This window comes from Microcebus murinus, chromosome 18 (genome assembly GCF_040939455.1).
Source record: "Microcebus murinus isolate Inina chromosome 18, M.murinus_Inina_mat1.0, whole genome shotgun sequence".
Lineage (NCBI taxonomy): Eukaryota > Metazoa > Chordata > Mammalia > Primates > Cheirogaleidae > Microcebus > Microcebus murinus.
The window spans coordinates 47,306,391-47,334,275 of record NC_134121.1 but is presented as its reverse complement, the minus strand read 5'-3'; the positions used below and the strand labels follow the sequence as shown (position 1 = coordinate 47,334,275).

Below are 27,885 nucleotides of genomic sequence, written 5' to 3'. Positions count from 1 at the left end.
AATCACCTGGGTGATTTGAAAACAAAATCCTGTGAGTGTACCACATATCGGGTAAAACATAATACAGGCATCTGTATTTTAAACATTCACCAGGAGAGTCCATGGTGAAGCCGAAGTCAGAGATCATTGCTCGGGGATGTTTTTCAGATTAGGGACCCTGTAAAGAAAAGAGGTAGACTTTCCTTTTAGAAAAATGGGTATAATGACTCCCTAAAGCCTCAAATTAAGAGCCTCTATGTTAGGAGTAGCGTTGACATTCTAGATTTAATTGCAAGTAGTCGAGTTTAAGAGATTATATAATTTGCAATGATGAAGGAATTATTACTTTTCACTCCTAAATGTCATTTGTTAAGTCAACATTTTTTTTCAACAATAACATTAAGAATGTTATCAAATCGTCAGTATATATTCTAGGACTAATTTAGATATTAGGGATACAGATGCCAATAAGAAATTACTCTTTTCATGGGGTTTTATCCTAATAGGGAAGACAGACATTGACTAAATGACCAAAGGCCGGTTAACAACTACTTTAAACAGAAAAGAGTGTAAGGAGGTTAAAAATGATGGTCATGGGAGAGAGGTGGTTATTTTAAATGGGGTGGTCAGGGAAAGTCTCTCTGAGGAAGTGACATTTGAGCTGAGGTTTATATGAAGTCAGGGAGGAAGACCTAAAGATCATTGGGAAGCATTCATAGTGCAGAGAACAATTACAAATGTCCTGAGGTGAGACTGAGCTCCATTTGTTGGATTTTCAGCTGGAAGGCCCTAGGCCTACGGTCCCCAAGCCCCGGGCGAAAAATTGTCCTTTGTGAAAGCTGCCCCTGGTGCCAGAAGGTTGGGGGACCGCTGTCCTAGGCTTTTTTTTTTTTTTTTTTCCAGACAGAGTCTCACTCTGTTGCCTGGGCCCTAGCTCACAGCAACCTCAAACTCCTGGGCTCAAGCGATCCTCCTGCCTCAGCTTCCTGAGTAGCTGGGACTACAGGCATGTGCCACCATGCCCAGCTTATTTTTTCTATGTATTTTTAGTTGGCCAATTAATTTCTTTCTATTTTTAGTGGAGATGGGGGCTCTTGCTCTTGCTCAGGCTGGTTTCAAACTCCTGAACTTGAGCAATCCTCCTGCCTGGGACTCCCAGAGTGCTGGCCTGCCCTAGGCTATTAAGGCTTAATGTTTTCACTTCAATTTGATAGAAACTTAACTTAATTAGAATTCAGTATTGTTAAATGTTTAGCTTTATGCTTAAAATAATTTAGAAATAATCTTGAGCTTTCATTTTTTCAGACATTGCAGGAAGGTTAGCACATAATATGTGGTGTTACTTCTCTGTGAAAGGATCTACATCAGACTGAACTTCTGTGATAAAAGACCATCCATGTCTTTCTTTATATTCATAATGCCAAACACAGAAGATGCTTAGCAGTTTTTGTTGACAGAATAGGTGTCTTGCAGTCAACTTAGATGTTCTTCAGTTTATATTTATGAAATTCTTAATGCATAATAATTTACTGATGCTTGTTATGTGCTGGTAGTTATTCCTACTCTCCCTAGGTAGGCAGTGTTACTCAACAACTTGTGGCAGAATCAGGATTTGAATCTAGAGAGACCTTTTTTGCTTTTTCCACTTTACCATGCTGCCCTCTGAGTAATGAGATGGAGACTAATTTTTGAAGGCATAATTTGTTAAGTCAATGTCATTAGTTTTTTAGGTATTATACTTTGAGACAGAATAAGAGAGGGCCTTGGGCTTATTTTCTTAAAAGTGCTGTGTTATGTAAAAGATTTTAATTGTAGGAATATTTTCTTTGAAACAATGTGTGTTTCTTGTCTGTTGAGTGTGAAGTGCAATGAGAAATACAGAGAGATACCACAGGCTTAGGAGAACTAAGATATTACATAATTCACTGTGGTATAAAATACCAAATAGTCATTGCCACAAAAGATATGAATTAAATTCCTGGGCAGTTCCACTGAGGAAGAGTTTCTTGGTAAAGGGAAGGGGACTTTTTAGAGGATATATGAGAGTTAGTTTTAGGTGGGGGTGAGGTAAGCAAGGGAGAGGTGTCAGTGTTTAGAGGGAAAGGATGTATACAAGTTTAGCAAAAATTGGGAATATGAGTAGCTAGGAAACCATATAATCATGGCTTTTTTTGTCAATGACAAAACAAAATGTGAATACCAGATCCTGACTCTGCATTTCAAGTCTCACAATTTCATTTTTAGTAACACCTTAACAATACACACTAAATTTGACCTCTCTAAAACATATAACAGGAATCATTCCCTCCACCTCCTCCTTTTTTTTTTTTTTTTTTTTTTTTTTTTGAGACAGAGTCTCGCTTTGTTGTCCAGGCTAGAGTGAGTGCCGTGGCATCAGCCTAGCTCACAGCAACCTCAAACTCCTGGGCTCAAGCAATCCTTCTGCCTCAGCCTCCCGAGTAGCTGGGACTACAGGCATGAGCCACCATGCCCGGCTAATTTTTTTTTTTATATATATATATATCAGTTGGCCAATTAGTTTCTTTCTATTTATAGTAGAGACGGGGTCTCGCTCTTGCTCAGGCTGGTTTTGAACTCCTGACCTTGAGCAATCCGCCCGCCTCGGCCTCCCAAGAGCTAGGATTACAGGCGTGAGCCACCGCGCCCGGCCTCACCTCCTCCTTTAAATAGAAAATCATGCTCCAGCAATTTCTAATTCTTCTTTCCTTTTTTTTTGAGACAGAGTCTCACTTTGTTGCCTGGGCTAGAGTGCCATGGCATCAGCCTAGCTCACAGCAACCTCAGACTCCTGGGCTCAAGCAATCCTCCTGCCTCAGCCTCCCGAGTAGCTGGAACTACAGGCGCGCACCACCATGCCTGTCTGTTTTTTCTATTTTTATTAGAGATGGGGTCTTGCTCTTGCTGAGGCTGGTCTTAGACTCCTGACCTGAACAATCCTCCTGCCTTGGTCTCAGTGTTGGGATTATAGATGTGAGCCACCACAACTGGTTTACTTAGAGCTTATTATGTTATTTTAGACCACTTCAGATGAATTTTGGTCTTTGATTTCGTACTTTGTAACAGAAGAGGTTTTGTAAACTGTTCTAGCTTGATAATTTCTACTTTGAGTTTTTTTGTTTTTTAAAATAGTCTTATGGGCCAAGGCCTGCCCAATCTGCACATTAATGAATAAAATAAATGACTCTTGTTTTAAGGCAAAAAAAAATTAGTCTGATAAAACTATGTAGTGCTTGGAAATTAAGACCTAAGTAGCTGTATTTACCCCTGAGAAAATGCTGTGTTTCAGTATAGCACAACTGTGTTTCTCAGGAGTATAACTTTTCTAGATAGCTCTTTTCAAGATTCTTGATGAAGGACATTTGGGGAATTTAGAATTATCTCTAGATATTACATTATCAAATTGGTTAAATGGAAATTGAAACTGTTGCATAAATCAATAAATTTCTTACCGAAGAAGAAAGGGCCAGGTGGTAGTGTGTGTAGTTGAAATATGGGATGCATCTGTAGAGAGTGAGTTGAAACGTGACAATAGTGGTTGAACATGAACTTAAAAGCATTACAGTGTTCTTAAGTCATACTAGAAAAGTTCTTTGTTTTCATGCACAACCAGTCCCCATGGCTTTTCATTGTGTGTAGACTGGGTTAAAAGAAGAATATAAGAAGCAAATTTTTGGGTGGGATGATAGAATTTGTGTAGTACTTGTCTGTCAACCCTAAAAGAACTATTTTTAGCCAAACCCTCTCCTTTTACCACCTAACGAGCAGGACTTAATTCTCAGTGTTAAGAATCAGGAATCCGGCAGGGTGCAGTGGCTCATACCTGAAATCCTAGCACTCTGGGAGGCCAGGGCGGGCAGATTGCTCAAGTTCAGGAGTTTGAACCAGCCTGAGCAAGAGCGAGACTCCGTCTCTACTATAAATAGAAAGAAATTAATTGGCCAACTAATATAGATGGAAAAAATTAGCTGGGCATGGTGGTGCATGCCTGTAGTCCCAGCTACTCGGGAGGCTGAGGCAGAAGGGTTGCTTGAGCCCAGGAGTTTGAGGTTGCTGTGAGGTAGGCTGATGCCATGGCACTCACTCTAGCCTGGGCAACAAATTGAGAGAGACTGTCTCAAAAAAAAAATCAGAAATCCAATTTAGAATATCCAACTCCTAGTGAACTTTAAGCAAATTAATATTTATTTTGATACTTTATTTAGTCATCATCTACTGTGTGCCTTCCATCTTTTGTGGAAAAAGGTGTAGTAATAATTCTGGCCTGGGAGGGTCAATGTTCTCTCTTTGCATGTGGAAAGCTAAGGGCAGTGTCATTATCATTCTTTTTGGGTGTAGGAGGTTGCAGAGGCAAAATTAACACCATCAGCTTCTCTAAAGGGTATTAATTCCATTCCATTCTTGAGATTTATCTTTTGCTGTGTAGTATTCCCTAAGTATATTTTTTTGGGGTGGGGAGGTGTCTCTAGTTTGTAGATAGTGCTCCCCATGAGCACATTGTCATATACAGATTATGTACTTAGCAGTCTACACTGGCAATTTGTGGCTATTTATAAAGTTTCACCATAACCTGTCTGTATGTGCTTTTATTTTCATAAATGATTAGAAAGAGTGCTGAGTCTTAGTATATATTTTTGTATTAAGAGTTGATTTATCAAGCCCCAGGAATTGGCACAGAGTTGGTTCAACTTTCTTTAGTTTAAAATTGTATATGCAATTAGTAGCCTGCTGGTATTTCAGAAGTTCATTGTTATAGGCCTCTTTTTCTGAGGTAGAAATCTGGAATCTCTTGTTCTGTTTTACATTAGTGTGTGTGTTCATACATTCAACAAACATTACTTGGTTATCTCTAGAATTTTGGCACACCATAGGAAATCTAGAAGTGTGCATGCTGCACCTACTATTACAAATAATAGGGATTTTGAATCTACACAGGACTTGGAAAGAAGGTAAGTATTTCCTTCAGAATAATAGTACTATAATTTTATCCTTTCTTCAGATTAATTTAAAAAAATTTTTCCCCATGATGACATAGTAATAAAAACTCCTTATAAAAAACACAGGACCACAGACATGTGAAGCAGAGTGTTTCACCTCTAATGTTACTTAGGTCTGTTGTAATGCCACTGTAGAAAAACATTCCCTTTGTTGTTTGGGGTAGTATAGAAAACACATGATTTGGAATTAGACTTCAAGTTTTAGCTCTGTTGCTCACTAGCTCTGTTGTCTTGGGTACATCAGTCAACCATCTGGACCTCAAGTTTTCTCATCTTTTCTACTTGGAAGATACTAAACTTTGGGAATTGCTTTGAGAGTTTTAATTTATGAACACATATATGGTATTTAGCTCTTCTTCTTTTCTGTAAGAGATGTAGTTTTAGCTCCATTGCCCAGGTTGTAGTGCAGTAGTGCATTTATAGCTCACTGCAACCTCCAACTCCTGGGCTCTAGCAATCCTCCCACCTCAGCCTCCAGAGTAGCTGGGACTACAGGCATGCGCCACGATGCTTGGCTAATTTTTCATTTTTTCATTTTCTCGTAGAGACAGAGTCTAACTATATTCTTTGGTCTGGTCTTGAACTCCAGGCCCCAAGCGATCCACCCCACCTGCCTGGGGACTCCCAAAATGCTGGTATTACAGGCGTGAGCTACCATGCCTGGCATTTAGCTCTTAAATAAATATTTGCATCTTACTTTTGTTTTTCCCTTCACTTCATCTGAAGGTGCTGTAGTTTCAGTTTGTCTCATGGCTTTTGAGGGCATTCTGGTTTGGGTATATTGTAACTGAGCACATCTTTACAGTGTACTTAAAGTAGTTTTATAAACTTGCCATTCTTAGAAATTCATTGGATTGAGCATAGTATGACAAGCAAAGTATAAACAATTTCCTTTACTATATACTTATACTATTCTTTTGTTGGATTGCTCTAATGCTTGTTTGTGCATACAGCTCTTATTGTATTTATTTTGTATTGTTTAGATTCTCAGAATCTAAGAATAAAAGAGGATGTGAACAGATCAAAAGACTGCAGATACATCTTGTTAGGTTGCTTTCCAAAAAAGGTCCTCAGTTGTGTTCATACCAGCAGTATAACGTGTTGTTTGTTTAGCCACACTCCAATTAGCATGGAGAATGATCCTTTAAAAATGTTTGCTATACTGATGGGTAAAAAATACTATCTTTACTTAAATTTGCATTTAGAAATTATTAGTGAAGTTGAACATCTCGTATGCATAATATTTTTAAAGTAGTCTTGTTATGATTCTTTGAAGCAGAGATATTAATCCTTTGTTAAAATATTGGAGTCAAACTTGGACAAGATACAAATTATAAATAGTTTAGATTTTTGTCTGTTGATCTTTTTCCCTTGAGATTTCTTTCTCAACCTAAGGTAGTGGAAATTCGTCATTCTTCCATATATTAATGGGAGAATTCTTTTTCTGTTTTCTTGTAGATGTTTTATTTTTAGAAATTAACCATTCAATCCATCAAAACATTTTTTGTTTTGTGATATGAGGAACTAAATAAAATAAGTCTTCTCCACTCATGTTTCTTAAATAGCTGACTACTGTCTCACAACCACTTATTTTTATATTACTTCCTTTGGGACTTTTGAAGTTACATCAGACCTACAGTTTCATTTGTAAAGAATATTTTTCCATCCAGAATACAGGTTGTCCTAGTTTTCTTTATATTCATTTAGTCTGTTTTGTAAGGGTATTCTTGAGCATTTGTACTTTTTAAAATTGCTTTTATGTACATAATATCGCATTAGATATTTTTATTGCTGGCAAATAGCAAAAATACTAATTTACATTTTTTTGTTTCTTTTCTACTTTAAAAATCTTGAATAAGCCAGGTGGGTGGTATGCATCTGTAGTTCCAGCTACTTGGGAGACTGAGGTGGGAGGACTTGAGCCTAGGAGTTTGAGTCCAGCCTAGGCAACATAGGAAGATCCCATTAAAAAAAAAAAAACTTAAAAAAAAAAACTAGAATAATTACAAGTAGTATTAGGAAATGATTTATTTTTGATAAGCAGTTCATAATTGTATATAATTATATATGTATGCCACCTCCTACTCTTTGCAGTAGGCTGAGAAAAATTATGTCAGGTGATATTTTAAGTTAAAACTATCCTGGTGATTTAAATTCCCATGGAATCCGACAAAGTCACTGGTAGTGACTTTGAACATCTTTAAAATGTGAAGATGATGTAAGTGAAAGTCAGCAGGCACTAATGGTGGTATGGTTACATTTCTCTTAAAATAAGACTTCTATGAGCTGTTGCTTTTGGTAAAAATTATCCCACCATATTTAAAATACTGGCCATGTTTTCTTTAGAGGTAATAGTTTTTTGGATTTTTTTTTTTTTTTTTGGAGACAGTGTCTCTCTCTGTTACTTGGGCTAGACTAGCGCATAGCAACCTCAAACTCCTGGGCTCAAGCAATTTTCCTGCCTTAGCCTACTGAATAGCTGGGACTACATGCGCCACCACGCCCAGCTAATTTTTTCTGTTTTTTCAAGAGACAGGGTCTAGCTCTTGCTCTGGCTGGTCTCAGGACTCCTGACCTCAAGTGATGCTCTTGTCTTGGCCTCCCAGAGTGCTAGGATTACAGGTGTAAGCCACCTCGCTAGCCATGAGGTGATAGTTCTATGGCCTGAAAACTAAATCTAGCTAATCCATGTGCTCCAATACAAATGGCTTTATTTTTCTCCTTTACAAAAGTAATGGTCTTAAGAGTCATGCAATTTTGTTAGGTGTTTTAAGAGGCTTTGGATGGTACCTGGGTTAAACATCTCTTTTATAGATGATGAAACTAAGGCCTGGGTAAATATATACTTGCTTGTGATCTAACATTTGTTAGTTGCAGACTAGGAACCAAAATCACGAATATAGCACAGATGCACTCATATGGCCCTTTATAGTAACTTTCCCAAAGGGTTGTCCATACTTGGATTAAACAGAGAATTCACCACTTCTTTGGCCAATAGCAACTGTTAGAAAGCCTTTACTCTTCTGTGAGAAAAAAAATTATTTCTGAAACTTCTGTGTTGGTGGTAGTTTTACCCCCTCCTCTCGAAATATCTTCTCATAACTGCTCAAGTATTTGTAAGCTACTATTTACCTGACAGTCCACTAGCTTAGTACATTTTATCAGATACCTTTTAATGTGGATTATCTCATTTAATGAATGTCACATGCTTTGGTTTTCTATCTAAATATACCTAGTATCTTTTAACCATTTTTAGATCTAATGGACCATTCTTGTTACTTTTCTTCATGTTTCTGTCTGGATCCCTCTGTGGCTTGATTAGTATTACACACCCTAGTAGTCATTACCACCCCCACTCTGAATAACAATACTTTATAATCGTTGTGGTTTTTAACTACTTTATCCAGCTTGCCATCAACCTAAACCATTTTTTTTCTTAGGTATATATAGTCTTCTCCATTTTGTCTCTGTGCAATTGGCCTTTTGAACTGAACTGTAGAAACACAGATTATCCATAAACTCTAGAGACTCTCAGCTTTAATATGATGTGTATGCACTCAATTAGTTTGCTTAATTTTTCTTTAACTAGCCCTCATCTTTTCAGAAGAGGGTGGAACCGTCAGGACTTTATTCTTGGTGATCTAAGGAAAGAGTTTGCATCTTCTCTTCAAATTTTAATTTATTTGGGAGAGCATAATCCGTAAAGGGTTTTGGAAAGTGATGTTTGACTTTTTTAAAAAAAACATACTCTTTAACACTTTGATGTAGTTAAAAAACCCTGACATCAAAGAGCCACATTTGTAATTGTATTCCATTTTGCTTTTTAGAGTCTAAGTTGAAAATGGCCATCTTTTTCTAATTTTGCATCCAGTGTTCCACCGTATCCCTGTAGATTCTTTTCTTTTTCTTTTGTTCCTTTTTTTTTTTTTTTTTTGAGACAGAGTCTCACTTTCCCAGGCTAGAGTGCCATGGCATCAGCCTAGCTCACAGCAACCTCAAACTCCTGGGCTCAAGCGATCCTCCTGTCTCAGCCTCCCAAGTAGCTGGGACTATAGGCATGCACCACCACGCTTGGCTAATTTTTTCTATTGTTAGTTGCCTGGCTAATTTCTTTCTGTTTTTAGTAGAGACTGGGTCTGGCTTTTGCTCAGGCTGGTCTGGAGCTCCTGACCTCAAGCGATTCTCCTGCCCAGGCCACCCACAGTGCTAGGATTACAGGCATCAGCCATCATGCCCGGCCTCCAGTGGAATATTTTGAGCTTAGTGTAAGATAGGCCATTTGTAAACTAAGGTATTGCATAGAAGAATTTGTTTTAGACCTGTAAGCAGGCCCTGCCACCCCCAGCGATTTAGAAGTGTTGACAACCTTCAGGAAAGATGACACTTTGGCTACTTTCTTGTCTTTCAGATTACCTAAATCTAGGGTTCTGTGAAATAATTCTAGTGGCAGAATTTCAGTATAGGGCCTATTTCTTAACCTCTGAATTTAAACATGGACATTTTCTATCCCAAGACCTACTGGGTTTAATGCATTTGTTTCACCATGTTTTGCACTTTCACAGGTGGGAACATAAAAGGATTTTCAGTTCAGAGAACCAGATAATCAATTTTCAATTTAAAATGTTTAGTAGTTATACTGTTTAGTCTTGTAAAGAAAAATACATCCAGCTGTAGCTTCATAGGTTAAAAAAAGAGAGAAATGCTTTAGTTAATAGTTGCATACATTGTCTGTTTTTACAAACATGCAGAATCAGTCACTGTTCTTGGAACGCTGTATCTGAGTTTCTGGCCTGTTATGCATTTAACATTTAACACATAGAAAGTTAATTAAAGGTTCGGAATGATAAAGTTGCTGTTGTATTTCTCTAGCAACCCATGTTTCTTTCTCTCGGATTAAGTTTCTTCTCTGGTCCTCCAAGCTGGGTTAGCTATAGCACTGAACACTTATGTGAAAAGTAGTTGAGCCATTGTCAGTAGGAAAATGGTGATTTGAATGCCCTGGCTGGATATGAATAGCTCATGAAAAATAGATTCATTATTTGAAAATTGAGCTGGTTCGCTTTCCCAGTTTGAGGAGGATAGATTTTAGTTAAGTATGGATAGCTAAACCATCTACCAGGAAATGGATTGTGACCAGAGACTACAAGTTCTCTCTTTCACAGCCAGTAAATAAAAATATACTTACAGCATATAACGGTAGCTCTTCCTTTTTCCTAGTCCATATAAGTGATGTTAGTGATCAATGACACTAATGTTTTTAATGGCTGGATTGCAGAGCTGCCATTATTGAATTATGGTAGGTCAGTGGGGAGGCTACGTGAAATGCATTGGTTAGGGAGATTGTGGCAGGTTTGCAAAGACTGGGGCAAGGAGTTGAGGAATGCTATATCCATTAAGCAATAGGAGTGTTTTTTTTTTTCAGGGTTCTGATATAATGAAATTAATATTTTAAGGCAAAGAGTCTCACAGGTGTATATGCACCTATAAGAATGGAGAAGGAACAAGAAGAAAGTAGTTAAACCATTTTGCAAATATTCAGTTCATTATGACAGCACTCAAATGTTAATAGGTAATTTTACCCTAGAATTATCTAAAATTACTGGTGTCCCTTGAGTGGCCCTCCTTCCTTAATGGAATTTCTTGCCAGATCACTTGTTAAAGGATTTTCATTCTTAACTCAGTTCAGAATACTAGCCAGATAAAGTACATAAAATGGACAGTTGCAGTGCTGGGCAATGGAAATACTTCCAACTGATTATGTATGGGAACTAACTTTTATTTTTCTCATATGTCCAGATACTGTGCTAGGCTATGTTTTATCTTATTTGGCACTTCCTTTTAGATGAACTTAATGTAAGAATGAGAGAGATGTGCTTTTTTTAAACAGCTTTACTGAAATAATTCACATACCATATAATTCACCCATTTAAAGCATATAGTTCTTTGGCTTTTAGTGTATTCACAGAGTTGTGCAAATATTAGCACAATCTAATTTATTCATAATAAATTGATTTACTCATGAACATTATCATGTAAAATTAAGTCAGTCGAAGTAACTCAGGTGTCCTTTGATAGACTAATGGATAAAAAAAATGTGGCTTATACATACAATGGAATATTGGCGTTAAAAAGGAAATTCTGACACATGCTACAGCCTGGATGAACCTTGAGGACATTATGTTGCGTGAAATAAGCCAAGTCATAAAAAAAACAAATACTCTGTGATTCCACTTACATGTGGTATCACATGTATAGAGTAGTCACATTCAGAGGGATGGAAAATGAAAAGGTGGTTTGCTAGGGGGTGGGGAATGGAGAGTTACTGTTTAATGAGTACAAAGTCTCAGTTTGCAAGATGAAGAGTTCTGGAGATAGATGTTAGTGATGGTTGCACAATGTCATGAATATACTTAATATCCCTGAATTATATACTTTTAAAAAAGGTTAAGATGGTAACCTTTATATATTGCAATAAAAAATTTAAAAAAGTCAAACATGCTAAATTTCCAATTATCTTTAAATATCTTTTTGAAAACCAGATGATTTTAGTGTTAAACCATTCTGTATACTGCCAGACTTATCAATTCACATTTTGGTGTGACAATGAAGAGTCAAAAAATTTTTTAAGATTTATTATTATTTTAAATTCAGATAGAATTCATACACCATGACAGCCACCTTTTAAAAGTATATTTTAGTCTATTCACAAAGTTGTGTAGCTGTCACCATTAATTTGAGAACATTTTCATTATCCTCAAAAGAAACCCTTTGCCCCTCCATTAGCAAGTCATGCCTCCCAATTTTACCTTCCCCCAGGCCCTAGCAACCACTTATCTACCTTCTTTCTTTATAGATTTGCCTATGTCTGATATCTCATATAAATATGAAACTATATAATATGTGGCCCTTAGTGTCTGGCCTTTTTCATTTAGCATTGTGTTTTCAAGGTTCATACGTGATGTAGCATGTATCAATACTTCATTCCTTTTTATGACAAAATAGTATTTCATTATTTTGATTTATGACTGATTTGCCAGATTCCTGATCTCAACGGATGTGTATCCCATCCTCCCCTCTGCCCCCACACAAAGATTTCTGGCCCTTCTCTCCTTACTTTTTTTTTTTTTTTGATACAGAGTCTCCCTTTGTTGCCTAGGCTAGAGTGAGTGGAATGAGTGCCCTGGCGTCAGCCTAGCTCACAGCAACCTTAAACTCCTGGGCTCAAGCAATCCTGCTGCCTCAGCCTCCTGAGTAGCTGGGACTACAGGCATGTGCCACCATGCCTGGCTAATTTTTTCTATATATATTAGTTGGCTAGTTAATTTCTTTCTATTTATGGTAGAGACGGGGGTCTCCCTCTTGCTCAGGCTGCTTTCGAACTCCTGACCTTGAGCAATCGGCCTCCCAGAGTGCTAGGATTACAGGCGTAAGCCACCGCACCTGGCCTTCTCCTTACTTTTTAAATGTTGAAGTGCCTCAGGATTTAGTTCTTGTCCATCCCTCTTTTATGATTCAGTGGGTCTAGAGTGGAGCACTGGAGTGTGTTTCTAACAGGTGCACAGGTGATGCTGATGGGAACGACCCCTGAGAATCACTGGACTGGATAATTGGATTATATGAAGGTCCCTGCCCTCACTAGGTTGTTTACTGTTGTCTAACAGTAAGGGTGATAATAGCCAGTATTTGAGACTGTGTGTCAGGCATTGTGCAAAGTGCTGCATATGCATTCTCTCATTGGTTCTCATGGTAATTGGTAAATTGGTAGGTGTTATCCTCCTTGAAAGGGTTAGGTAAATTGTTGAAGGCCACACAATTGCTAAGTAAATGGCAAAGTTGAGACTGCCTTGACTTGACTTTTGATCATGTGAAGGGCTTCTAGCCTTGGCTTCTCAAGTTTTTAGGACTCCCACATAATAGTTTTACTTTTTTTTGGCTTACCAACAGTTTTTCTTGTTGATAATGCTTGAGACTCCAAGCTGAGAACTAATACTCAAAACTTAGTTTGTACTGCTTGACTTAAGCCCTTATTGTGTGTTTTATTGCTATCTTTTAGCCTTATCTAAGTCAAATCTATAACTTTTTGAGGATATGGAACCTGTCTTTTCATTACTGTATAGTGCTCAGATGACGAAGATGGATTGTCATTGTAATATTTTTGGCAGATACATACTAGGCATTAGGTTTAATGTTTAGGGTGTATCAGTTATTTTTTTTTTTTTGAGACAGAGTCTCGCTTTGTTGTCCAGGCTAGAGTGAGTGCTGTGGCGTCAGCCTAGCTCACAGCAACCTCAAACTCCTGGGCTCGAGCAATCCTTCTGCCTCAGCCTCCCGAGTAGCTGGGACTACAGGCATGCGCCACCATGCCCGGCTAATTTTTTTTTTTATATACATATCAGTTGGCCAATTAATTTCTTTCTATTTATAGTAGAGACGGGGTCTCGCTCTTGCTCAGGCTGGTTTTGAACTCCTGACCTTGAGCAATCCGCCCGCCTCAGCCTCCCAGAGAGCTAGGATTACAGGCGTGAGCCACCGCGCCCGGCCTATCAGTTATTTTTGAATAGTCATGGGATTTGTGACATTCAAGTTCTTTACCACTTTGCTGCTTTTGCATGATTAAAATAAGATAAAATAGTAATTAAGTAATTTTATTGAGGGAAATGCTTAATTGGTTAGCTGAATAATATAAATCTGAAATGTAAAAGGTCCTGTGTTGTGAGTTCAGATTTCCAGAGACTGGATGTTTAAAGGAGATTGTCAGCCTAACACTATGCCTTAGAATGCTACCCATATTTTATTTATATTCCAATTCACCTTTGAGTTTTAACAACCAGTTTATTCATTATAAAAGGGTCTAAATCAGTGTAAAAACCATGCTAAGTTTCCGTTCTCTTTTATAATATATTCTTGAACATAGATAGAAATTATGTCACTTCTCTGACATTTAAAAATAAAACTGGTGGAAGTTTGAACATTTATAATGAGGTGAAATCAGCTTGTGCTTTAAAATCAGGAGAGAAGGTTTTTGAGTGTAACTGAAAAAGTAACTGTGGCAGCCTTCTTCATGTGATTGGGAGAATGGGAAGGTTTGTCAGTTTATTGAAATTTCGATTTATTCTTGTGCTCCATAGAATTTCTTAAAGAAATATTTTGCAGCTGAGAAGTGGGAATTTCACTCCTGTAACCCCTGCAAATGGTACAATGAACCACACATGTTCATAGTTAGCTCTTGATGAGTGATGAGGGAGGGGAAAGAGGAGGGACAAACTGGGGTTTTTATCTTTGATGTAAAGATTTCTTTGGCTGTAGATGTGTTTAGCTGTGCTGCAGTAATTGTGGTTCTGTAGAGATCTAAGGCAGCATCATTACAGGAAGAAGACATCTTGAATTGGCTTTCGAGGTTTGTTGCTGTGGTATTATTAGAATTCAAAAATACAAGCCCTGGGAAAGAATATGGTGGGGTTAACAGAAGTATTTTCTTTTTAAATATTTTATCCCATCCTTGCCTGAGCTGTATAATGGAGTATGTATTAAACATCCGTTTACAATTCTAAGTCCTTTTATGTATGTTCCAGAATGCCCAGTATGACCTCGTGTTACTATGAGAGTTTGAGTTTGTTGGCTGAGAAAATGTTTAGTTTCTTTAAAACATTTTTATTTAAATCCTCTAACTTAATCTTTATTGCTACGAGTTGGTGGTTCTCAACTTGGGCTGCACATTAGAACCACCTGGGGAAACATTTAAGAAAAAATTCCAGATCCCACCCCCAATTAAATTCATTTGGGGTGGGTCTCCAGTATTCAAGTTTTAAAAGCCTCCCTGGATGATTCTCATGTAAGGCCACAATTAAGGAATGCTTTCCTAAGTTCTGTTTTTGTGGAGTCCTATAAATTTCTTGAAGAAAAGCAAATTTTCCCTCCTTTCCGTCTCCCACAGAGGGAAGCTGAGAATGTCAAATCCAAATCTTATTCAAAAACATAGAAATATAATCTTATAATTTTGCAAATACCTGGAATAGGCTTTGAGTTATTTTAAAAATAATTCCGAGGCTGGGGCTTGGTGTCTCATGCCTATAATCCTAGCCCTCTGGGAGGCTGAGGTGGACAGATTGCTCAAGGTCAGGAGTTTAAGACCAGCCCGAGCAAGAGTGAGACCCTGTCTCTACTGAAAAAAATAGAAATTAGCTGGACAACTAAAAAGTATGTGTATATATAAAAAAATTAGCCAGCATGGTGACGAGTGTCTGTAGTCCCAGCTACTCAGGAGGCTGAGGCAGGAGGATCGCTTGAGCCCAGAAGTTTGAGGTTGCCGTGAGCTAGGCTGACACCACGGCACTCTAGCCCAGGAAACAGAGAATCTCTCTCAGAAGAAAAGATAATTTCCAATCTCCCATTTAACAGACTTTACTGCTAAACTTATGTTGTCTCTGTTTTAAAAAGAGTACAGGTTTCTTTGATTTATGACTGATTTACCAGATTCCTGATATCACAGGGCTCCAAGGACCTCTAACTCTAGTTGGTCTTTGTCAATATAAGTAATCCTGTCAGATGGTGTAGCCAATCTTGTAACTCACAATAAAACACTGTTGCTCAGATACTGTGATTTATTTTCTAAAATGAGCAGTTTATATATATATATATATATATATATATATATATATATTTTCAATTTTCAGACAGGTGGTGCTTTGAGTTGAATTTGCAAGCTCAGTGTAAGTACAGTTCTTTCTCTCTCTCTCTTTTTTTTTTTTTTTGAGACAGAGTCTCGCTTTGTTTTCTGGGCTAGAGTGAGTGCCATGGCGTCAGCCTAGCTCACAGCAACCTCAAACTCCTGGGCTCAAGCAATCCTCCTGCCTCAGCCTCCCGAGTAGCTGGGACTACAGGCATGTGCCACCATGCCCGGCTAATTTTTTTTATATATGTATTAGTTGGCCAATTAATTTCTTTCTATTTTTTTTTTTTTAATAGAGATGGGGTCTTGCTCAGGTTGGTTTTGAACTCCTGACCTTGAGCAATCCGCCCACCTCAGCCTCCCAGAGTGCTAGGATTACAGGCGTGAGCCACCGCGCCTAGCTCTCTCTCTCCCTCTTATTTAAACTCTCTTTTCTTTTCCTAAGGTGCTTAAATTTTATGGCTGACACCCCCTGCCCCTCAGTATTTGCCAGCCAAAAATAAATGCCCATATTTTCAATCTGTTGGGAAATAAATAGGTAATTTATTAATTAAACTAGAACATACTGCACTATTCTGTGTTTGAGGACCTGAATAAGACAAACATGGCCACTGCATTTGATCATCTACAGTGTCTTGATAACACTTCCATGTTCCTGCTCAGATTTCTCCAAAGGCTTTCTGCTATTCTGGGACTACAATTCAAACTCCTTAACATGGGCTGTAAGGCCCTACAGGATCCAAGTTTTGTCTGCTTTTGTTTACCTCGTTGATATCCTCTTTATCACTTTCCACTTGGTTCCCTGTGCTTCAGCCGTACTGGTTGTCTTACTCACGAGTTAAGTATATTCCTGCCTATATATTTGCTATTCCCTTTGCCTGGAAAGCTTTCCTCCAGATCTCCTATCAGCTTGGTTCATTCTTCACTCTGTTCAGATCTCTCCCACTTTTGAAAAAGAGGTGTTCCTTGACCTTCAACTGTAAATGACATCTTTACTATCTGTCCTCTTACCCTGTTTTCTTTTAATTATAACACTTGTCACAAATGACATTTTTTATGTGTACTTTTTTTTTGGCTTTTTAAAAATTCTCTCTTTACCTCAGGAGCATCAGTTGTCTCCAGTTATACGTTTTGTCTTGTTTACCAGTATAATAGAAGTTACTTGAAACAAATACTAGGCATCCAAAAAATGCTTAAATAACTAATGAGTATAGCAAAGCACAAATAAAGGGTTCTGTGAGAGGGCCTACCAAGGAGCTCTTCTTTGGTTTTACCGTGTGGCCAGAACATAAAAGAGAAAGGTGAGGCTTTGAGAATGTTTTTCCAGAGATGCTGGTGACACAGGGAGGAGCAAGATCAAGCAGGACCTTTGTGGGGCATGTAGGAATTAGGAAAGGGGATTTTGGGTATCTTTGATGTAGTTATGGTAGTGGTCTGTTTTAAATTTGTATACACAAAGGTGAAGTATTATGTTGCTCTCAACTCATTAGGTATTAATACTTCCACTGGTAACTGGCTTGGGAAGTGTTTTATAGTAGTAGAGAATTTACAGAGAATAGTACTCTGTTCCATCATCGACTTTTTACTTTTTTTTTTTTTGAGACAGAGTTTCGCTTTCTTGCCTAGGCTAGAGTGAGTGCCGTGGCGTCAGCCTAGCTCACAGCAACCTCAAACTCCTGGGCTCAAGCGATCCTCCTGCCTCAGCCTCCCGAGTAGCTGGGACTACAGGCACAAGCCACCATGCCCGGCTGATTTATATATATATATATTAGTTGGCCAATTAATTTCTTTCTATTTTTATGGTAGAGACGGGGTCTCGCTCAGGCTGGTTTTGAACTCCTGACCTTGAGCAATCCGCCCGCCTCGGCCTCCCAGAGTGCTAGGATTACAGGCGTGAGCCACCGCGCCCGGCCAACTTTTTACTTTTTAAAACTATTTTTTTTCGTATGTGTGTGGGGTTTCTGTTAAAAACCAGAAAACCTGCTAAACTCTAAAAGAATTGTAACCCTTCTTTAAAACTATTTGATGCCATTTTAAAGATGACGAACACAGGTTTTTCAGCTCATTTATTTTTCTTTTTCTCTCCCAGTTTGATTTAATATCTCTATTATTAGAAAAGGAAGATTCTGAAGAGAACACAGAATTCAATTTTTTTTTTTCAGAAAATCTTGCTGCTCTGAGCTTTGTGAGGAGCGAAAATAGCCTTTTGAACTCTTATGGGGAAGTTGGTGGTGTTCTATAAAGACATTATTTAAATGATTGTTTAAATAATGGCTTCCATAATCCCGTTCTGTCATCTGACCTCTGATTAGGCTCAGTCTGTGAGTCTAATGAAAGCTAGTTATAAATTACCTCCTGAATTTCCTTTGGCTTCCCTCTGTTCTCCTTTTTTGGCATCATAGTCCAGCTGGATGTTATTGGTTTGTCTAATGATCATGACCAGTTTTTGAAGGAAAGATTGATGGGCAAATTTTATTGTGTGGTACAGCCAGAAACATTTTCACATTATTATTTCCTATTTACCCTAGGAGCTAAATATCCAAGTTAGTTAAGTACTTTTTAGAGTAAGTACTCATATGTTTTAGAGGAAAGGATTGTGGAAGACTCAGGCCTAAAACTTGTTTATATGAAGTTGGGGAAATAGATTATCCTTCTTACTAAGAAAATATTTTCAATTGACACTTCCTTTCACAAAAGATTTCTATGTAACGTATGATGCTGTTTGACAGAATTTTACCTAAAGTAGAATTTCTTTCAATATTGGAGTCAGTCCTCTTGAACCCTGCTTTATCAGCTGAGTTTATGTAATCTTCTAGATCCTTAGTTGTCACTTCACTGGCATTCACATCATCTTCACTAAGAGTGGATTCCATGTCAAGAAACACCTTCTTTGCTGATCTATAAGAACTCCTCCTCCATTTAGGTTTTATGATGAAATTGTAGTAAATCAGTCATATCTTCAGGTTCCACATTTATTAATGATTCTAGTTCTCTTGCTATTTCTACCACATCTGCAATTATTTCTTCCAATGAAGTCTTGAACTGCTCCGAGTCATCAGTGAGGGTTGGAGTCAACTTCTTCCAAACTCCTGTTAATGTTGATATTTTGACCTCCTCTTATGAATCACGAATATTCTTTTTTTAAATTTTTTTTTCATGAAAATATTACTTCTTGCAATCACAAATGTTGTTCTTTTTTTTTTATCTTTGTTTTTTTTTTTTTAATCGCAGATGTGGTAGAATCACAAATGTTCTTAACAGCATCTTGAATGGTGAATGCCTTCCAAAAAGTTTTCAACTAATTTATGCAGATCCATCAGAGGACTCCTATCTATGGCAACTATTGCCTTATGAAATGCATTTTTTAACTAGTAAGATTTGAAAGTAAAATTACTCATTGATTCATGGGCTAAAGAATGGATGTGTTAACAGGCATGAAAACAGCATTCATCTCATCATGTATCTCCATCAGAGCTCTTGGATGACCAGGTGCATTGTCAACAAGCAGTAATATTTTGAAAGGAATCATTTTTCCTGAGCAGTAGGTCTCAACATCAGGCTTTAACTATTCTGTAAACTGTACTGTTAACAGATTTGCTGTCATCTAGACTTTGTTGTTCCATTTACAGAGCACACAATAGATGTAACAGAATAGATTAAGGCCTCTAGGATTTTCAGAATGGTAAATGAGCATTGGCTTGAAGTTAAAGTTATTAGCTACATTAGCCCCTGATAGGAGGGTCAGACTGTCCTTTGAAGCCAGGCATTGACTTTTCTCCAGCTGTGAAATTCCTAGATGGCATCTTCTTCCAGTAGAGGGCTGATTCATCTACATTGAAAATCTATTTAGTGTAGCCACCTTCATTATTTTAGCTAGATCTTCTGGATAACATGCTGCAGCTTCTCCATCAACACTTGCTACTTCACTTTACACTTTTATGTTACGGAGATGGCTTCTTTACCTAAATCCCATGAATCAACCTCTGTTATCTTCAGAGTTTTCTTCTCTAGCTTCCTCACTTCTCCCAGCCTTCATAGAATTGAAGACAGTCAGGATCTTGCTCTAGATTATGGACTTTGGTTTTAATATATTATTAGCTCATCAGATGTATAAATATACCACAGTGATGCAAGATGTTAATGATAGGGAAACTGGGGGAAGTATATATGGGTACTCTCTGTTCTTTCTACTCAATTCTTCTGTAAACTTAAAACTACTCTCAAATATAGTGTATTCCCGAGTGCTGTGGCTCAGCTTTGTAATCTCAGCAACTCTGGAGGTTGGGGCAAGAGGATCACGTGAGCCCAGGAGTTCAAGACTAGCTTGGGCAACATAGCAAGACCCTATCTCTAAATAAGTAAATAAAATACAATCTATTAATTAAAACAAATCAGTAATGCTGACTCATGTTTTCTCTGATCTTGCTCATTGCTAGGGGCCTGTCTTTACTTCTTTGGTGTTAGTATGTTGAATTGACATCCTTTTCCCTTTCAGATTTGTTGTAACATAATTTCATACCAAATCCACAGTAAATCTCTTCCACTGTACTTAACTGCCTAGTCACTTTTGAATTCATTCCTTGGGCAAAGTAAATATTGTCACACTTCATGGCATTATCATAATTTTTTTCTTGGATGTTGCTAATATATTGCAGGTCAGTAATAGCAAATGACTTACCTAAGAAATAGCAGAACTGTAAATGACAATAGGCTCCAAGACACGATTTGACTACATTTTCTTTACTTTTCTGTTCAGTCAGTCACACATTTCTAAGGTCTCTACTGGATCCCACTGGGATCCTGTGTGAAGGTGAATTGGGTTTCATTTGAATGCTGCACCATAAGGGCAGGGACTAATGTGCTTCTGTGTATCTCACATAAAGTCACATAATAGGAGGTCAGTGTCATTGTGGTGATATGCCTATACCTCCTCCTGTAATTAAGATATACCACAATTCTAAAAATTTCAGGATTTTTTTTGAGATAGTGAAAATATTTATTTATTTATTTAGAGGCAGAGCCTCACTCTGTTGCCCCGGCTAGAGTGCTGTGGCATCAGCCTAGCTCACAGCAACCTCAAACTCCTGGGCTCAAGCAGTCCTTCTGCCTCAGCCTCCCAAGTAGCTGGGACTACAGGCATACACCACCATGCCCGGCTAATTTTTTCTATATATTTTTAGTTGGCTAATTATTTTCTTTCTATTTTTAGTAGAGATGTGGTCTTGCTCTTGCTCAGGTTGTTTTCCAGCTCCTGACCTTGAGAGTGATCCTTCTGCCTCAGCCTTCCAGAGTACTAGGATTATAGGCATGAGCCACCATGCCCAGTCTCAAGATTTTTTTTTTTTTTTTGAGACAGAGTCTCGCTTTGTTGCCCAGGCTAGAGTGAGTGCTGTGGCGTCAGCCTAGCTCACAGCAACCTCAAACTCCTGGGCTCAAGGGATCCTCCTGCCTCAGCCTCCCAAGTAGCTGGGACTACAGGCATGTGCCACCATGCCCGGCTAATTTTTTTTTGTATATATTAGTTGGCCAATTAATTTCTTTCTATTTATAGTAGAGACGGGGTCTCGCTCTTGCTCAGGCTGGTTTCGAACTCCTGACCTCGAGCAATCCGCCCGCCTCGGCCTCCCAGAGAGCTAGGATTACAGGCGTGAGCCACCGCGCCCGGCCTCAAGATTTTTTATATAAAATTTGTTGCTTTTAGATCAATGATTTTTAAATTTTATGATTTTATTCCTTCTTGGAACGTGTATTGGGGTAGAAACAATGGCAGTACTGAGCTTGTCTCTAACTGAAAGTTGCTTTTTGTGATGAGAAATATAACTTTATGATGAGTTTGTTAACCATTTGCATGTTGTGGAGGCAGAAAAATGTTAAGAAATGAAACACTAGATCTTTTTTTCTTTTTTCAATACCAGTTTTTCTTACTTGAAATATTTTATAATAAAAGTCATCTTTACTAAAACACGTACAAACATAGGAAACAAAACAATAAATTACTGGCATGCTCATTATCCACTTAACACTAATATTTTGGTATTTTTTCCCCTTAGATATATGCATGCCCTTTCTGTAACAATTTAATTGAGGTTTTTTTGTTTTTTTTTTTAAGCAGTCACTTTGACCAAAGTTGAGTTTTTAATTATAGCAGAGGTAAATTTTAGACAAAATTTCTAACTCAGCACTTTAGTAACCATGTTACATACACTAGGAAACGTATAAGATTTACAGGCTGCCCTTCAGAAGTTTATGATCTCTAAGGCAACTTTGATTCATGCTGCAAACTTATTCAGTACCTTCATACTTCCAAACCTTGGGCTACACTTGAAGGATGCATAGATAAGTAGACATTGTTCTTCCTCAAAGTTCACAATTTGAGGATGAAAGAAAGGGAAGAAGACATAATTTAAGTATGTAATTAGAGTACAGTGTCATCAGGGATTTAAGACACATTTAAAGAAGGTACTGTGGTGAGAGTGGAGTAGTAGATCGTGTAGAACAGCTGCATTAACCCAAAAAACTCAGAAGTCCAATTTGTTAAGAGTAGAAAACCTGCTAGAAAATTAAGAAGGTAAGAAGCATGGTTCTTTTGCAGTTCTTCATGATGAAATCAGATTATTTGGATTAATTGGCATGCTCAACTTTAATTAATGAAATGAACTGTAATAAGTGGAAATCAACTCAGTGCTGTGTTCTTCAGACAATATTCTGTTTGCCTGTATAGTTGCACCACATATTTTTATGGAAATGTTTGTACTTTTATGAAAGTACAGGGAATAATACGAATTTTAGGTGCATCAGGAAGCTTTAAGAATTAACAACATATGGCCAGTCTTGTTTTATCTGTTACAACTAGCGTTTTTTGTTTTGTTTTGTTTTTTTAAGACAGAGCCTTGCTTTGTTGCCCAGGCTAGAGTGAGTGCCGTGGTGTCAGCCTAGCTCACAGCAACCTCAATCTCCAGGGCTCAAGCAATCCTGCTGCCTCAGCCTCCCAAGTAGCTGGACTACAGGCATGTACCACCATGCCTGGCTAATTTTTTCTCTATATATTAGTTGGCCAATTAATTTCTTTCTATTTTTAGTAGAGATGGGGTCTCGCTCTTGCTCAGGCTGGTGTCGAACTCCTGACCTTGAGCAATCCACCCGCCTCCAGCTCCAAGAGTACTAGGATTACAGGTGTGAGCCACTGTGCCAGCCTCTTACCATTAGCTCTTACTGCCGCTGGACTATTCTTACTACAAATCTGCTATATATTTTGTTACTTCATCTGTAAGTACATGAGCATGTGTCTTTAAGAGATAAGGATTCTTTTTGTTAAAAAACACCCCACAATACCATTTTTGTGCATAAAATAAATTAATAATTCCTTAGCATAATCTAATGTGCAGCCAGTGTTCACTTTTTTTTTTTTAAACCGAGTCACTATCCAAACAGGATCCCATACAGTGCATTTATTGTTTGTGCCTCTTAAACCTTCTTTAATCTGTAACAGTTCGTTTCTCACTACTCCCTCCCCTGCCCCCCAAAGTTATTGCTTTAAGAAATAAGGTCACTTATCCTATATTATGCCCCACATTCTGAATTTAGTTGATTGTGTTCCTGTGGTGTTAACCATGTTCTTCTGTCCTGCTGTTTACTATACACTGGTAAGTTACACCTAGAAGTTTGATGTTTAGTTTTTGGTTGGCAGACATACTTTGTACTACTTACTTCATCTGAGGGGGAAACATCTATTCTGTTTTGTGATGTTAAGATTGATCAGTGGTTATGGTGGTGGTGCCAGCCTGATTCATCCATTATAAAGTTCCCCTTAGTTAGCCTTTCTTTACTTAGTGGTTTGAGCAACTGTGAAAGCCATAAAATAAACAGGAATTCAGATTCTTTGGAACACTTGAGGGGTAAGAAGAGGAGGTTTGTACAGGGTTTCTGAAACTTTTACCTTTTTCAAGAGCTCTTGCCCACCCTTGACCCTAGAGGGAAACTTGCTTTGGCATTCAGATTTTGTTCATGTTGGGATGCCTCAGCAGTTTGAGATTATTTTTTAAATTACATTGCTTCATGAAAAAGGGACTTAATGTTTTAATATTCTGTTTTTGAAACTATTTTCCTTTTAGCCTTCCACTTAGAAATGATACTTTTTTTAGGTTGAACATTGTTTATTCTCCATTTTTCCCCCTTCCATCCCTCCCTCTTCTCCCTTAGAAATAAGGAAAGCTATGCATGTGTGTTGGTGGGGAAAGTCAAGAGGCAGAAATACTAGATTTTAGAGGCCAAGTGAAGGATAAAAAAGGTCAACTGAAATAGAAAGAAAAAGACATGTGAAAAGTAATAGGACTTAAGATTTTGAGCCTGCGTAGGAGGTGAGAACATTGATGGACAATAGGCAAGTTTAGAGGAAGAGCTAGTTTCGGATGAAAAACTTGGAATCTGGATATGTTGGATTTTAGGTGATGTTGTGCAGTGGTTAAGATTGAGGACTCTGGAACCAAATTGCCTGGATTCAAATGTAAATTTTACTTGTGCTTCTCTGGACAAATGACCTAATCCCTTGGTGCTTCATATTCTCCATCTGCAGTATGGGGATAGTAGGCACTGCCTTATAGGGTTGTTACAATGATTAAATGATGAAAATTCATGTAATGTGTGCTTGTGTAGCACAGTGCCCAGAACAAAGGAAACATTCAACAAATGTTAACTAATATACATAGGATCCAGCCGGAGAAAGCAAATTCAGTAGAAAATATTAAGGCTTGTGATACACGTTTGTTGGTCATAAAATATTGGAGCTATAAGGGATCTTTTACCATAGTCTTTATTTGCAACCCCTATTTTAATATTTTTTCCCACAAAGTATAGAAGGAGGTAATCAAACATTGAGAGTGGATATGGATAAGACCCCTGAGAAAGAATGTGGAATTTAAAAATTGGACTAGGAACTTAATCTAGGATTAAGTATAGAGCAATGGTTTTTCACCTCTGATAATTAGGGGAAAGTAGGGCAAGGACGATTGGTTTTATTCATCAGCTTTTCTACTACACTCCCATGTCCCATTCATGGAATCCCCAGTATTGCTTAAATATCCCATAATTGTGTAATTCAAGGGGGGCTGGGCCTCTCTCTGGCTCCAGTGAGGAGACGTCATCAAAGTGTGGTCTCTGGACCACCAAAGTATAGCCTTTGGACCTCCACCTCAGATACCCTGAATCAGAAACTCTGGGTGTGAGGACCAACAATCAGTGTTGAGCAAGTCCTGCAGGCTTAAAGTTTGACCTCTAGTGTAAAGTTTCCAACTCAGATAACTTCAGAAGATAAAGTATCTAATGGTAAATGAATCAAACTTTCAGAAAGGGGATGATTTTGAACTGTGGATTGTGTCCTATCTGAAGGGATCAGCTGCAGGTTAGCTATAGTCATTAAGAGGCTTGTAGACCCAGTGTTGGCATTTCTTGTCTTTATGTGTAATAGATTTTAAAGTGCTGGCAACTAATTGAAATTTTTCGACATACTTACGGAGGCCAAAGAAAACTTAAACTACAAGTAAATAAAACTAACTTTGGGAATGTGACCCTAAATTAGCAATGTAGGAGTTTTGAAACATTGTGAGTAAAGCTTGCCTCATATCACAGATTATTATCTTAGTTTAAGTTTCTAGGTATGGATTTTTTGTTGTTTTTTTGTTTTGATTTGTTTTTAGTCATGGGACAAGGACAGTTTTAAGGTTTTTGAATAATACTATGTTCTCCAGGATGAAACTACTGTTTCCTCAACAGTGTTTCCCTCAAGCCTAGGAGATAGTAAATATGATTTTTAAAGCCTTCAATTTTTAATAGTCAAAAAAAGGCATCCTTGAAATTTTTATTGCTTTGATTTACTATAGTAGTTTAATTATTTGTATTTATTTGCCTTTTATATAAACAAATTTTCTGTAATTATTTGTGTCCTCTTGAGTTATTTGAAAGGACATTTTGCATTTAAAAAACAGTTTGTTAAAATGCACAGTGTTTTCCCTGACTTTTTATTTGCCTTATAATTTGCATGTTGTTTGAATTATAGAAGTTTTAATTTCTGTAGTCAAATGTATCAGTCTTTGTCAAATATTGTTTATTTTTTTATTTTTATTAGGTATCTATGACTTTCTGATCAAATACTGTTTAAAAGCCCACTAGGTTTTTAATTGGAATTTGATCAAATCTATCTATATTTATTTTTTGCCAGTCAAATTTAGCAGTGGGGGGTTGAATACCAACTTTAGTGACACTAATGTTAATAAGTTCTGATAACCCACTACCAACAGACCAGCCTAATCAAATTTATAAACCAATAACCCTCTGAAGATTTTTGGCTGCCTTCCCAGGCATGCACATGGTCACTACTGTGAACCATCATAAATAGGACAGCCCCTATCCCTATCCCTACCTCGACTGCCACCATCACCAGTAATCATTGGTTTAACAGACATTTGTTGAATACTTATTGCATACAAGGAGACTATTAGTTCTGGTGATATATCAGTGAATAAAGTCAAATAAGAATTCTTACCCTCTTGGATGCAGAAAGGTGGTGGCTGCAGTGGCAGCATTACCATTTTGTGTTAGTCAAAGAAGGCTTCTTTGATAAGGGGAGCAAGGCCCCAAGGGTATCTTGGAGAAGAAAGTGTTCCAAGTCAAGTAACCAGAAATCAGTACAGAAGTGGGGGGGGTGCCTGGGCTGTGCAAAGCACAACTAATAGTCATAAGTGGCTGGAAGAAAGAGAGGGAAAGAGAGGAGATTAGAAACATCCGGGACTTTTATAGGAAATTTGACTTTTACTCTGGGTTAGATGGGAATGTTTTGAGCAGAGAGGTGACGGGATCCAATAAGATTTGAAAACAATCATCTTGGCTGCTTTTTTGAGAATAGGTAGTTCTGAGGCAGGAGTACCACTCAGGGCTAATGCCACTTCCAGGTGAGAGATGATGGTTGCTTGGTTGAGGTGGTAAGTGATCTGAGATTAGATATATTTTGAAGGCAGAGCCAAAAGAGTTTCTGATGGTTTAAATACAGTTATGAGACAAAAAGAGGATTTGAAGCTAATAGGTTTTTTTTTAACTTGAGCAGTTGGAAGAATAGTGATGCTTTCTAAGCCAAGGAATGGGGAAGACTATCAGAAAAACAGATTTCTGGAAGGATATATGAATTTTAGTTTGGGGACATTTATTTGGCTACTTTTGTTGCCTCTATTTCTGTGAACTCTACTTCTGATAGTTTCCTTTTTTCTGTTGGGATTTTAAGACAAGTTACATTGCCTAGAAGGAAAGGCCTTTGCATAGGTCTTGGTGCTTGTAGGAAACAGCTTGATAGATTCCTGTCAGTTTCTGCCTTGTTGCCTTTAAATTCCTACTTTTTCAGCTTTTAGCTGTTACTAAGTGCAGCCTCTGGCCAACTTCCTGATACTTGTTGGTGTTCAGATGTGCTGATCTGAGGAGGGATCTTCTGTCCCATTATGTCACATTACCTTTCTATTATGCTAATTAGGCAGACAGTTGCTTCTTGGAGAATCTGCAGTCTGTAATCCTGTTGTTGCCATACGTGGTCAATACCACCTTCCATCGTTTTATCAGTTATAGCCTCTTCTCATTGCCAACTAAATATTCTTGGATATCAAATATAATTTTTTAAATCTACTTTGTCCAACTTTCATTTCATTGAAGTTTAATTAAATTTTGAAGTTTGTAGTAGGATCAGCCCTTTCCTCTCTTTGGTTATTGAAGATGCCATATATGACATAAGGTTGGAAATGGAAAGTTATTTTCCCTTTTGTGTCTTGTTTTTTTGGCCTTAATGCTTTGGTTATTAGAAATTTCTCTGGATATTTAGAGAACTAACCAGTACTATTAGTTTCTAGCCCTGTGAAGTTTTAAAATTCTTTTTTTTTTTTTTTTTTTGAGACAGAGTCTCACTTTGTTGCCCAGGCTAGAGTGAGTGCCATGGCGTCAGCCTAGCTCACAGCAACCTCACACTCCTGGGCTCAAGCGATCCTCCTGCCTCAGCCTCCCACGTAGCTGGGACTACAGGCATGTACCGCCATGCCTGGCTCATTTTTTCTATATGTATTAGTTGGCCAATTAATTTCTTTCTATTTATAGTAGAGATGGGGTCTCGCTCTTGCTCAGGCTGGATTCGAACTCCTGACTTTGAGCAATCTGCCCTCCTCAGCCTCCCAGAGTGCAAGGATTACAGGCGTG

At 37.9% G+C, this 27,885-nt stretch overlaps 1 protein-coding gene and 1 pseudogene across 7 annotated transcripts in view; one reads left to right on the top strand and one right to left on the bottom strand.

Annotated features, from left to right (window-relative positions):
* The window catches only part of KANSL1 (KAT8 regulatory NSL complex subunit 1), a 179,018-nt gene that overhangs the window by 72,137 nt on the left and 78,996 nt on the right, over positions 1-27,885 (top strand). The window lies entirely within an intron of this gene.
* Positions 17,616-17,673, bottom strand: LOC142862306 (uncharacterized; annotated as a pseudogene).